The sequence below is a fragment of the Heterodontus francisci genome, chromosome 11 (assembly GCF_036365525.1).
Source record: "Heterodontus francisci isolate sHetFra1 chromosome 11, sHetFra1.hap1, whole genome shotgun sequence".
NCBI lineage: Eukaryota > Metazoa > Chordata > Chondrichthyes > Heterodontiformes > Heterodontidae > Heterodontus > Heterodontus francisci.
This window is the reverse complement of record NC_090381.1, coordinates 25,421,758-25,435,645: the sequence shown is the minus strand read 5'-3', so window position 1 is coordinate 25,435,645 and position 13,888 is coordinate 25,421,758.

Here is a 13,888-nt window from a genome sequence, read left to right as displayed (position 1 = left end):
ACATTTGCTAGGCATATGAGCCATGCGGCAGGAAGGAGATTGTTTAGTGTATGGATCCCTTAATAATTTATTATTTAGAATTTCTACATATATCAGAGGTTAATCCAATTTTACCTGGGTTGGAGTACAAGGCACCCAGGCATGAAGAGTAGCTGCTTGTTGAAACCTGAAAGTTTTATTCATTAGAAAATTCAACCTGCGCAAGTAATTGAATTCTTTCTCAGCATCCGAATATGGAGGAGCTTATTTCTATTTGTATGACAGCTGCCATGACAGCGTGGTGGGGGTTGGGAGTTGAGTGGGGTGATGGATGCAGCTACCGAAGAACGGTAGCAAGGACAGGGTGTCTCCCAGAGAGAGAGCGACAGAAAGAAATATAAAACCCCGGTTGTTACTGAATGGCAGAGAGACATTCAGAGTATCCATATACTGAGACAAATGCATTCTGCAGCAGCTTAATGGTCAGCAGGTCATGGTTAACTCTGAACTTGCTATTCTGCATACAAGGCACAGGACTCTAAGCTGGCAGAGGATTCCACAGACAGGAAAAGCAAAGAATCATTGATGCCATTCATGTGCAGATTTTTTTCAACTGATACTGAACGTTGAAGTGAAAATAACCTTGAACAGTTGATTCTAACACTAGCAAAGACTCACAGAATTTTACAGAACAGATGCAGGCCATTCGGCCCATCACACCTCTGGTGACTCATTGACAGCTATCCACTTTGTTCCATTCTCCTGGTCTTCTCTTGTACTCTTTTTTTAATTTTTGTTTTCTAATGTCTATCCACTTTCATTTTAAAAGCTCCTCTGTATTCTGCTTTTACCACCATTTCTGGCAGGAGATTCCACATCCTAACTGCCCTCAGTGTAAAAATAAATTCACTTGGTGATGATGTTAAATTTATGCTCTCTCGTTACTGACTCTCTAATCAGCAGAAATAATTTATCTGTATTTAACCTATTAAGATGCCTCATAATTTGAACACCTCTATCAGATCTACTCTTAATCCTCTTTGTTCTAGTGAAACGAGTCTCTACTCATAACTGAAGGCTCCCAACCCTTTATCATATTAGTGATGGTGCTGTACTCATTGGGCTGAATTTAGTGAGTCTTCCGCCCCCGGAATTGGGTGCGATTCCCATTTGTCACATGGACGGCCACATTACTGTGATCACGAAGCAGGTAAGCATTTTGCATAGTGGAGGCACACAGCACCACCCCGCCCCCACCTGCCCCTCCCCATCACGTGGCAGAAGCAGGAGGTGAGACGTTGATTACAGCATCAGATGACTCCGGAGCAGGTGCTGGCGCCATATTTAAAGCCCTACCAGCCCTGCTTTCATTGCTGCCTTAAAGTCATTTGCTGAAACTGGAGTGACTCCTGGATCCCCCAACCTCCCAAGGCAGACCCCACAGAATGGCCAAGCAAAGACACCGAGTGGCCCCATGGTTCAGTGATGCCTCCCTCCAAATTCTCCACTAGGCTGCAAGAGAAAGGCAGGAGGTTCTTGGAGATTGCTGAGGAGGTCAGCAGCCATGGGATCACCCACCAGAACTGTTATAGTATCACAAGAGGGTCAATGACCTCCTGTGTTCTGCCAAGGTGACTGCTCCATAACACTCTCTTTATTACTGATTGCAAGTGGCTACGCAGGAGCAAATGGGACATGGGGAGGGTGACAGTACCACGGTGATAGCAGTGGGGGTAAGGCAGCTCCTCATCCTGACAGAAGCATGGCTGCAACTTGGCCACAGTGAGACAGCCGAGGTCTCTGACAGTCAAAGGACTGTGCATGGCCATGACCATGCTGAGCCCCAGGCTGATGATGAGCCTCAGGTTTCGACGGCAAAGGACGTGCTGGAGTTGCAAAGAGATGTAAGGCAACATCTGGTGGAGATGCCAGAGGCCATGTACAGCCACGAGTGGACGATGGAGGAGTCCATCCATTTTTTTTAAATTTATTTGTTCTGGGATTGTGAGCATTGCTGGCTAGGCCAGCATTTATTGTCCATCCCTAATTGCCCTTGAGAAGGTGGTGATTAACTGCCTTCTTGAACTGCTGCAGTCCTTGTAGTGTAGGTCCACCTACAGTGCTGTTGGGAAGGGATTTTCAGGATTTTGACAGAGCGACAGTGAAGGAACGGTGACATAGTTCCAAGTCAGGATGGTGTGTGGCTTGGAGGGGAACTTGCATGCGGTAGTGTTCCCATGCATCTGCTGCACTTGTCCTTCTATGTGGTAGAGGTCATGAGTTTGGAAGGTGCTATTGAAAAACCTTCAATAACCACAACAGGATCCATGGTGAGTTGCTGCAATACATTTTGTAGATGGTACACACTGCTGTCACTGTGCGTCGGTGGTGAAAGGAGTGAATGTTGAATGTTGTACATGGGGTGCCAATCAAGCAGGCTGCTTTGTCCTGAGTTTCTTGAGTGTTGTTGGAGCTGCATTCATCCAGGCAAGCGGGGAATATTCCATCACACTCCTGACTTGTGCCTTGTAGATGGTGGACAGACTTTGGGGAGACAGGCGCTGTGTTACTCGCCACAGAATTCCCAGCCTCTGACCTGTACTTGTAGCCACAGTGTTTATGTGGCTGATCCAGTTCAGCTTCTGGTCAATAGTAACCCCCAAGATGTTGATAGTGGGGGACTCAGTGATGTTAATGCCATTGAACATCATGGGGAGATGGTTTGATTCTCTTTTGATTGAGATGGTCATTGCCTGGCACTTGTGTGGCACGAATGTTGCTTCCACTTATCAGCCCAAGCCTGGATGCTGTCCAGGTCTTTCTGCATCTGGATACGGGCTACTTCATTATTTGAGGAGTCACAAATGGTGCTGAACATTATGCAATCATCAGCAAACATCCCCACTTCTGACCTTATGATGGAGGGAAGATCATTGATGAAGCAGCTGAAAATGGTTGGGCCTAGGACACTACCTTGAGGAACTCCTGCAATGATGTCCTGGGACTGAGATGAGTGACCTCCAACAACCACAACCATCTTCCTTTGTGTTAGGTATTACTCCAACCAGCGGAGATTTTTTCCCCTAATTCCTGTTGACTCCAGTTTTGCAAAGGCTCCTTGATGCCATACTTGGTCAAATGCTGCCTTGATGTCAAGAGCAGTCACTTTTACCTCACCTCTGGAGTTCTGTTCTTTTTTCCATGTTTGAACCAAGGCTGTAATGAGGTCAGGAGGTGAGTGGCCCTGGCGGAACCCAAACTGAGTATCACTGGGCAGGTTATTGCTGAGCACTGATAGTTTCCATCATAGTGACCCCTTCCATCACTTTGCTGATGATTGAGAGTAGACTGATAGGGCAGTAATTGGCCAGGTTGGATTTGTCTTGCTTTTTGTGTACAGGACATACTTGGGCAATTTTCCACAATGCCGAGTAGATGCAAGTGTTGTAGATGTACTGGAACAGCTTGGCTAGGGGTGCGGCTAGTTCTGGAGCACAAGTCTTCAGTACTATGGCCGGAATGTTGTCAGGGCCCATCGCCTTTGCAGTATCCAGTACCTTCAGCCGTTTCCTGATATCACACAGAGTGAATCGGATTGGTTGAAGACTAGCATCTGTGATGCTGGGGACCTCAGGAGGAGGCCGAGATGGACTTCTCGGCTGAAGATTGTTGCAAATGCTTCAGCCTTGTCTTTTGCACTGGTGTGCTGGGCTCCCTCATCATTGAGGATGGGAATATCTGTGGAGTCTCCTCCTCCTGTTAGTTGTTTAATTGTCCACCAGCATTCGCGGCTGGATGTGGCAAGACTGCAGAGCTTAGATCTGATCCATTGGTTGTGGGATCGCTTATCCCTGTCTATTATATGCTGCTTCCGCTGTTTGGCATGCACATTGTCCTGTGTGGTAGCTTCACCAGGCCGACACCTCATTTTGAGGTATGTCTGGTGCTGCTCCTGGCATTCCCTCTGCATTCTTCATTGAACCAGGGTTGGTCCCCCAGCTTGAAGGTAATGATAGAGTGCCGGGCCATGAGGTTACAGATTGTGGTTGAGTACAATTCTGCCACAGCTGATGGCCCACAGTGACTCATGCATGCCTAGTTTTGAGTTGCTAGATCTGTTTGAAATCTATCCCATTTAGCACGGTGGTAGTGCCACACAACACGATGGTGGGTATCCTCAATGTGAAGATGTGACTTTATCTTCACAAGGACTGTGCGGTGGTCGCTCCTACCAATACTGTCATGGACAGATGCATCTACGACAGGCAAATTGGTGAGGACGAGGTTAAATAGGTTTTTCCCTCTTGTTGGTTCCCTCACCACCTGTCGCAGACCCAGTCTAACAGCTATGTCCTTTAGGACTCGGCCAGCTCGGTCTGTAGTGGTGCTACCGAGCCACTCTTTGTAATGGACATTAAAGTCCCCCACCCAGAGTACATTCTGTGCCCTTGCTACACGCAGTGCTTCCTCCAAGTGGTGATCAACATGGAGAAGCACTGATTCATCAGCCAAGGGGGAGCGGTAGTTAGTAATCAGCAGGAGGTTTCCTTGCCTATATTCTCTGGAATTTAGAAGAATGAGAGGTGATCTATTTGAGACATACAAGATTGTGACAGGGCTTGATAGGGTAGAAGCTAAGAGATTGTATCCACTTGTTGGGGAATCTAGAACGCGGGGGCACTGTCTCAGGATAAGGGGCCGATCCCTCAGGACTGAGATGAGAAGAAATTACTGCACTCAAAGGATTGTGAATCTTTGGAATTCTCTACTTCAGAGGGTTGCGGATGCTCCATCGCTAGATTTAAGGCTGGGATAGATAGATTTTTGGTCTCACAGGGAATCAAGGGATATGGGGAGTGGGCAGGAAATTGGAATTGAAGCCCAAGATGAGCCATGATTGTATTGAATAGTGGTGCAGGCTTGATGGGCCATATGGTCTACTTCTGCTCTTATTTCTTATGTTCTCGTGTTCTTGTGTTGCCCATGTTTGACCTGATGCCATGAGACTTCACAGGGTCACAGGTGGGAGTACTGACTGAGCAGGGTGTCGGGTGAGAGTACTGACTGAGCAGGGTTTCGGGTGAGAGTACTGACTGAGCAGGGTCACAGGTGGGAGTACTGGCTGAGCAGGGTTTCGGGTGAGAGTACTGACTGAGCAGGGTCACAGGTGGGAGTACTGGCTGAGCAGGGTCTCAGGTGGGAGTACTGACTGAGCAGGGTCTCGGGTGGGAGTACTGGCTGAGCAGGGTCTCGGGTGGGAGTACTGGCTGAGCAGGGTCTCGGGTGGGAGTACTGACTGAGCAGGGTCTCGGGTGGGAGTACTGGCTGAGCAGGGTCTCGGGTGGGAGTACTGGCTAAGCAGGGTCTCGGGTGGGAGTACTGGCTGAGCAGGGTCTCAGGTGGGAGTACTGACTGAGCAGGGTTTCGGGTGGGAGTACTGACTGAGCAGGGTCTCGGGTGGGAGTACTGGCTGAGCAGGGTCTCAGGTGGGAGTACTGGCTGAGCAGGGTCTTAGGTGGGAGTACTAACTGAGCAGGGTCTCGGGTGGGAGTACTGGCTGAGCAGGGTCTCGGGTGGGAATACTGACTGAGCTGGGTCTCGGGTGGGAGTACTGGCTGAGCAGGGTCTCAGGTGGGAGTACTGACTGAGCAGGGTCTCGGGTGGGAGTACTGGCTGAGCAGGGTCTCGGGTGGGAGTACTGACTGAGCAGGGTTTCGGGTGAGAGTACTGACTGAGCAGGGTTTCGGGTGAGAGTACTGACTGAGCAGGGTTTCGGGTGAGAGTACTGACTGAGCAGGGTTTCGGGTGAGAGTACTGACTGAGCGGGGTTTCGGGTGAGAGTACTGCCTGAGCAGGGTTTCGGGTGAGAGTACTGACTGAGCAGGGTTTCGGGTGAGACTACTGCCTGAGCAGGGTTTCGGGTGAGAGTACTGACTGAGCAGGGTTTCGGGTGAGAGTACTGACTGAGCAGGGTTTCGGGTGAGAGTACTGACTGAGCGGGGTTTCGGGTGAGAGTACTGCCTGAGCAGGGTTTCGGGTGAGAGTACTGACTGAGCAGGGTTTCGGGTGAGACTACTGCCTGAGCAGGGTTTCGGGTGAGAGTACTGACTGAGCAAGGTTTCGGGTGAGAGTACTGACTGAGCAGGGTCTCGGGTGGGAGTACTGGCTGAGCAGGGTCTCGGGTGAGAGTACTGGCTGAGCAGGGTCTCGGGTGGGAGTACTGGCTGAGCAGGGTCTCAGGTGGGAATACTGACTGAGCAGGGTCTCAGGTGGGAGTACTGGCTGAGCAGGGTTTCAGGTGGGAGTACTGGCTGAGCAGGGTCTCGGGTGGGAGTACTGACTGAGCAGGGTTTCGGGTGAGAGTACTGACTGAGCAGGGTTTCGGGTGAGAGTACTGACTGAGCAGGGTTTCGGGTGAGAGTACTGACTGAGCAGGGTTTCGGGTGAGAGTACTGACTGAGCGGGGTTTCGGGTGAGAGTACTGCCTGAGCAGGGTTTCGGGTGAGAGTACTGACTGAGCAGGGTTTCGGGTGAGACTACTGCCTGAGCAGGGTTTCGGGTGAGAGTACTGACTGAGCAAGGTTTCGGGTGAGAGTACTGACTGAGCAGGGTCTCGGGTGAGAGTACTGGCCAAGCAGGGTCTCGGGAGGGAGGGCCAAGAGGCAGCTGTCCCTGCCCATGAAACTCCATGACGAGCGCAGCAGCTGCCAGCCATGTCAAGAAGGGTCCACCTGTGCCAGAAAGGTTACTGGACTCGAATCAGTACCTCCAAATGTCCGAGCACCATCGCCAGCAAAGTCTATAGCTCCCCAGGAAGGCCATCACCAACTTATGCACCTGCTGCTGGACGAGTTGCGATCTCTGGGATTTGGGGGATCACCCTATGCCAGTGGCCCAGACGATCACCATGGCACTGAACATTTAGGCGCATGAATCATTCCAAGGATCCACTGGGGACAAGTGTCAGATCTCCCAGGCAGCAGCCACCACTACATTAAGGAGGTAACCATGCCCTGTTTATGAGTGCCGGTGACTATGTGGACTACCGGACTGACTCTGACAGTCAGACTGAGAGAGCCATTGGCTTCGGGCAATCATTGGATTCCCCCAGGTGCAAAGTGTGATAGATTGCATACATGTGGCCATCAAGGCTCCACTGGACCAGCCAGCGGCCTTCATCAACAGGAAGAACTTCCATTCCATCAATGTTTGACTGGTTTGCGACCACCAAAAGTGTTTCTTGCAGGTGTGTTCCCACTTCCCAGGATGCAGCCACGACATCTACATACTTCACCAGTCCCAGGTACCACAGCTTTTCTGACGCCCCCGCTCGCCTTCAGGGATGGATTCTCGGGGACAAGGGCTGCCCAATGAAGACATGGCTACTCACGCCTGTGAGGAACACGCACAATGCAGCGGTGGAGAGGTACAACACTTGCCATGGCTCCACCTGTGTGACCATCGAGCAGGCCATTGGGCTACTGAAGGTCAGATGTGTCTCCGAGAATCCATCCCGAAAGAGCGGCGGGACTGGAAAAGTTGTGGTTCTTGGGACGGTCAAAATATGTAGGCATCGTGGCTGCTTCCTGGGAAGTGGTAACACACCTGCACACGGGAAGTGGGCACACACTTTCGGTGATCGCAGACCAGTTGCATGTTGATGGAATGGAAGCCCTTCCTGTTGATGAAGGTGGCTGGCTGGTCTGCAGAAGCCTGCATCGATCCGGGGAGTCCCGCAGTATGTCCCAACGAAGGTCTCACGTATTGTGGTGGTCTGCTGTGCTCTGCACAATCTAGCACTGCAGGGGCCAGGGCTGGGGGGCCTTACATAACGTAGACATGATTGAATGTAATTCCTCCTCTGACAACGTGGAGGTGGAGGAGGGAGCTGAGTAAGCAGCACTGGATGTTGAACTCCTTGTACCTGAGACCAGGCACATTGAGCAACAGGCTAAAGAGGGAAGAGAAAATCTCATATTACCTGTTTCTAGCCACCATGATGGCCTCTCAGAGTAAAATCAATAAAGACTCACATCAATGCATTCAATCTGTCGCCGCCTTTCTGTTTGGCTTCCATGCCTAGTGCCAGCTGAACCACACGCTTTGGCCCTTGGGAGGCCCTATTCAAATGAAGGCTGTTCTTATATTGGCATCCACTGAGAGGGAAGGGGGACAACCGCAGCTCACAGTTAATGCATGATAGAATAATCATTTTTACACAATGAAGGTTAATTTCAAAAACAAAAGGACTTGATGTAATGAAGCAAATGTCAAATTTCAAACACCTATGAAACCGCAAGTGTGTCTAGGTGCTTTTCTTCATACGTTTACCAGTTTCTACGAAGTGTGACCCCTTCGCTAGCAGCTGTGCTGGGGGCAGACTGCTGATCACACTGCCCCATGGCCTGTCCTGATTTTGCCGGCCGTCCTCTGGATACCTGAGGCCTGGAGGTCCCCGGCTGCCTGAGGGTTTCCTGTATTGGAGCTGGGCTCACTGGTGGAGAGGCCGAGGAGCTGCTGTCCACACTCAGAGCAGCCTGAGGGGAGCCCCCACCTGTGGAGGTCAGCCTCTCCTCCTCCCTTTCAAGGCTCACTTGCACCTCCCTGCTCACCAGAGAAGGACGAGGAGCTGGAGAAGACTCCAGGCACCTCATCCTTCTGTTATCTTGCCACTGTGGGGTTGAGCCCATGGCCAAGGCAATGGTGTGTCGGTCTGCATGCATCTGTGGGATCTGGTTCTCCATGAGGGTTGCCAACCTCTCGATGGAGGAAGCCATGCGCTTACATGCCTGAGACATGGCAGCACTCATGGCATGGATTGACTCCTCCATCGTCCACTCATGCCTGCACATGGCCTCTGGCATCTCCATCAGACGTTGCCTTACCTCTCTCTGTAGCTCCAGCACACCCTGTGTTGTTGACACCAGAGGCTCATCATCAGCCTGGGGCTCAGCCTGGTCCTGGTTACCCACAGTCCTCTGACTGTCAGAGGCCTCGGCTGTCTCAGTCTCAGCCAGCTGCTCAGACATGTGTGTGGTGCTCTCACCAGCTTGTGACCCTGATTCTAAAGCCAAACTGAGCTGAAAGTATCTGCACTGGTGGAAGGTGCAAGAGATTCATGTGATGGTGCATCCTTTGACTGCGTTTCCTCCTCAGAGGCTGACGGCTGTCCCCCTTCTGCTGGAGTCTCCTGCGAAAACCAATCTGCATGAGAAAATTCAAACACATGTGGGTTAGGCTGTGCGGATCTCATGTCAACCATGTGTGATGTAGGTCTCCAGAAGTGAACTGTATATGGATGGAAGGCAATCCTCACTCTCTTGCATGGAGACTTGGCCGCCACGCTTCCCACTAATTCTAGTGCCTCCTCCTCAGCTGTGGAGAGCAGCTGAAGATCTGGAATGCCTCCGCCAGTCCAGGATGTCTCCCTACAGTTATGGGCCCTCTTGTCCTGCAAGTGGAAAGAGGGAGATAGTCATACTTCACAGAGAGACCAACATGAGTTCTGCTAGTGGCAGCTCCGCCTCCCCTATTGGGTTATCACATATAGCTCATGCTCACATCCACGCTCAGGGGCATTAATCTGTCAGGATGAGATGATGCCTAAGCCTCTCTGCCAGCGCTGTGGTCGTGCCACCCTCCCCATGTCCTGCTTCCTCCTGCATAACCACTTGTGATCCTTAAAAAGGAGGGAGTTATGGAGCAGTCACCTTGGCAGAATGAAAGAGGTTATTGGCCCTCTTGTGGCACTGTAACCCATGGCTGCTGACCTCCTCAGCAATCTCCATCCAGGCTGCTTTGTCAGGCAGGAGGACCTTTTCTCTGCCATTGCTGGGGAAGAGGACCTGGCCCGCTCCGCTCCCCCCCGCCCGGTCCCTGGCCCGCTCTGCTCCCCGCCCCCCTTCCCCGGCCCACTACGCTTCCCCCCCCTTCCCCGGCCCGCTCCGCTCCCCTCCCTGACCTGGCCCGCTCGCTCGCTCGCTTTCTCCCTCCTGCCATTGTGTGCTGCCTTGTGTTTAGGTTAGGTTGCCTTCATGTGATTTTTTGAGCAGCGCCATCTTTAGTCCTGGCAGCTGCCTGAAGTCGCAGACTGTGACATGTTAGTGGTACATGCTGCATTTGTGCATGTGTCACTGCAGCGCCACCTAGTTGTCAGCAAACGCAGCCTTCTTGGAAAGCTCCAGCACCTTATCTCGAAGAGCCAATAGACAATGCTTCAACTCATTCCTCCTCTGTCTCTTCAGGACATTGCATGTCTTTGCCTCATCCTCTGTGTCTGAAGGCTTGGGACTCAATGTCGAGGACTTGTTGGCAAGGAGTACTTGGTCTCACCCGTCCGTTCTGGCTGGTTGCGGTGCTGCCTGTTCTCTAGAGAGCAGAAGTGACGGTGCTGCATAGTTGTGCTGTTGCTGGGTTTCCAGACTGCAAAGTTTGATGCTGGCCAGAATATGTGAGTGGGATCCGGTCCTTGGAGATTTCCCCTTGGTAATGCTCTCGTGGATCATTATGATGTTGAGGTCCTTACACGCTGGTAGTCCTGCCACTGCTGGTCCGCTCCTGTCTACTTGGAAGAACGTTTGTGGTTTTCATGCAAATTTTCCATATCTGCATTGCATTGTTAGTGTGCTGCAAGGGATGGGTGATCCATTGCATGCAGATAACTTGGCAGTAGTCAGTTGTATCATGAATTTCCAGTGACTCCAGTACATATCTTTGAGGATTCGGACTGGTAGGATATTTGCACCAGCACTGGTGTCAATCTTGACCTTGAGTGTATGTTTGCCAGCTTTCTTTGGGCACATGATGTTAATAGTGGCAAAAGCTTCCAGTTGTTTGACTTCATCAACATGATGTGTCAGGTTCACAATGCGGAATGCCTGTTCGTCTTCTATCTGAGACTTGCTCCTACCTGAGTCTAGCTTCTCATGACAGGCCAGGTTGGGGAGGCCCTCCTGATTGGACACCCTGTGCCTCATGGAGGACCCCAACCCATGGCACAAGCCACCCCCACTGCAACACCTCCCATGACCCTCTCAAGTGACCCCACCCCCTCGCTGGGGCCCAGCCAATTGTCCCCAGCAAGGCCTGCTGATTGGCTGGCAGCTCTTGGAGGGGGGACTTCCTGCCTCAGAGGGGAAGAAGGCCTGACCTCTTCCAATTAAAGGCCTGGGCCATACAAAATCACTGCATAACTTCCAGGCCTGGTGGAAGCGGGTTCACCCCTAACTTTTTTGCCAGTGAGCGGGGCCACCGCCATGAGGTAAAATTCTAGCTGTAGTTTCTCTGAATCCACCTGATCAAATCCTTTGATTAAGACTGATTCTGTCCTCACCCAACATACCCATTATTTTCTAAGTTAACACTTGGGATGTGGGTGACGCTGGCAAGGCAATATTTATTGCACATCTCTAGTTGCTGCAAGCACATTAAGCCACCCACATCGTGTGGGACTGCCATCACGTTTAGGTCATACCTGGTATTGGTGGCAGGCTCCCTTCCCAAAAGGACACTGTCAGATTTTGATAACAATCATTGTCTGGTCTCAAACCACCTATAGATTTCAATTTGGCAGCATGGGACTTCAACACACAACCTCTGGGTTCTTGGTCCAGCATCACAACCACTAAATTACCAAACCCACTTTCAAAGAGGGGTCACTAGAAAAGGATCAGGCATATGAATTCTGCTGACGTTTTCCTGGGCTGCGCTTAAAAGGATTATTGTCCAACCATACACTGGAAGCAAAGTACCTTGCGCTCTGTCAATGCCTATTGGAAACTCAGGTTCTCTGCTATTTCTATTCACAGTAAGCATTCTAGGTGTGTTAGCCCCCTAAAACTCAAAGAATTGACCTGGCTGGGATCAGGTAACTCAACACCAAACAGAAATTGAACCTGAGCCCTTCCTACTCTGTAAGGATCTGTACCTCATAGCATTTCAAGTAAATGCAAAGCCTTTGAGTGCAATGTGTGTTTTTCATTGCTGATTGTATGATGTCTTTGCCAAATAGTCCATGGAATTAGTGGGGATCTACTGTACCATAACATTGACTGGAACTCAGTCTGCTTCACAATGAAAAGAGGAGAGAAGTGTTTTCAAGGCAAACAAACTTAAATCCTTTAAGTGTTTACGTTCAGCTGATCTACTATTTACAGAACTCAGTTGCTCTCAGAGAAATAGGAGACAGAGTCACTGATTCTGCAGTGATAACTGCTCTTTTATATGGTATTAAATTCATGCATACTCCTGTAAAATCTTTACCTGGAACAGACACCATCTATTATATATTAAATTTAGCATGTGAGATGCGTGTTCTTTGAAAACTCATTATAAGTATTTGCAATACCAGATATTCCTATAGATGGTGCTGTCAGGTATTTTCCATGCTAAGGGTATCACACTGTGTGACACACGATAGTTATTTTATATTTAGAGTATATCACCACAGAATTATGTACCCTGGCTGTCCATGATGCCATAAATCACTAAAGTGATTTCTGAAGTTTTTTTGAGTGACTATTTTTCTCAGTAACTGAAATTTATATGTCCTGAATAAGTTCTTAAAATTTAAAAAACGCCTCTCCCGAAGGCCTAGCATTTGAGTTGATAGTTTTGATCAGACCTATGACCATATGAACTTAACTTGGATCATGTAGTCTGAGTATGTTCGGTATAGTTAATTTACCAGGGTGCACAAGTAGTATTCAGTCAGCTGCACTGAGACGTTACATTATCTCTTAGCACTTTCTGTTCATTTATTTATTTTTTCATTATCATTTTAAAAGCTTTGATGAGGTATTATATATAGAGTGTTGTTAAAAAAAAAGGATGTGTGTGTGAGAGAGAGAAATAAAATCATTGTTCTCTAAGTAATCATCTATTATAGCTATTGTTTTATATTCTTAAAACTTAAAAAATGTATTACATCAGGAGTAAGAGAGCAGTTGGCGTCAGAGAGAAAGAAATGGGGATAAGGAAGGGGGGGGGGGTGCGCAGAAAGAGAGCGTATGTGTTTTGCATTTAATGTTACTTACATTTTCAGAAGAAAAAAACACCAGTTGAATTATGAAGGCAGCTAATCATTGCCACTTGACAATTAGAAAAGGTCACAGGATTTAATTTTGAACACCTATGAAACAGTGGGAGAGAGACAGATAGAAAGACATAGTGAGAAAGGTGGACCATTGTTTTTTTCTCATTCTAATTTGGTTTCAGTTTTTTTTTAAATGTTGAATTTTGAAAGTATGCAAAACCCATCTGAGAGTGGGTCGGAGGGAAACTGGTTAAGGGTGAGATGGCCTCGAGCTTCTTGGCTCTCAACCTAAGTAGAAGTGGGAGAGAGATGAACGGGTAAGGGTGAGGTGAATGACAGTGAAACTTGGAGGAACAGAGAATTCAGGGATTGAGTGGGTCAGTCAAAGAGGAAGAGGTAGGAATAGTGATAGGAGTTAGCTGGGATGACTGATGCCTCATTGTATTAATTAATTCTATGGTCTGGTGCATACCTGAAGTAACCCAGTCTCAATCGCTGGAGTATCCTGAGTTAACTGTATTTCAGCCAGGTTCACTCAGTTGGCTTCAGTTTCCATTGGTTAGGGTAGGAAAAAATCAGTCAGGGTTCCTGCTTCTTCTGAAAAATGCTCATGTGTGGTCTGCAGATTAGGGTCAATTGTAATGTTTCCCACAGCTGAATAAGCTACTAATGCTCACTGTCTAGGATCATGGGCAAATAATAGCCAATTGTGGTTGGTATTAGAAGACTCTCAGTGGAAAGACACCCCAAGATGAGTCAATATATTCAGTAGATGAAGGGAGAAAATTGAGTGTTACCATTTTTTTTTCAACTTGACCATGTCATTGAAACACAAGCTGCAAATGGTAGTGAATGCGGTTAAATTATTTGCTCATT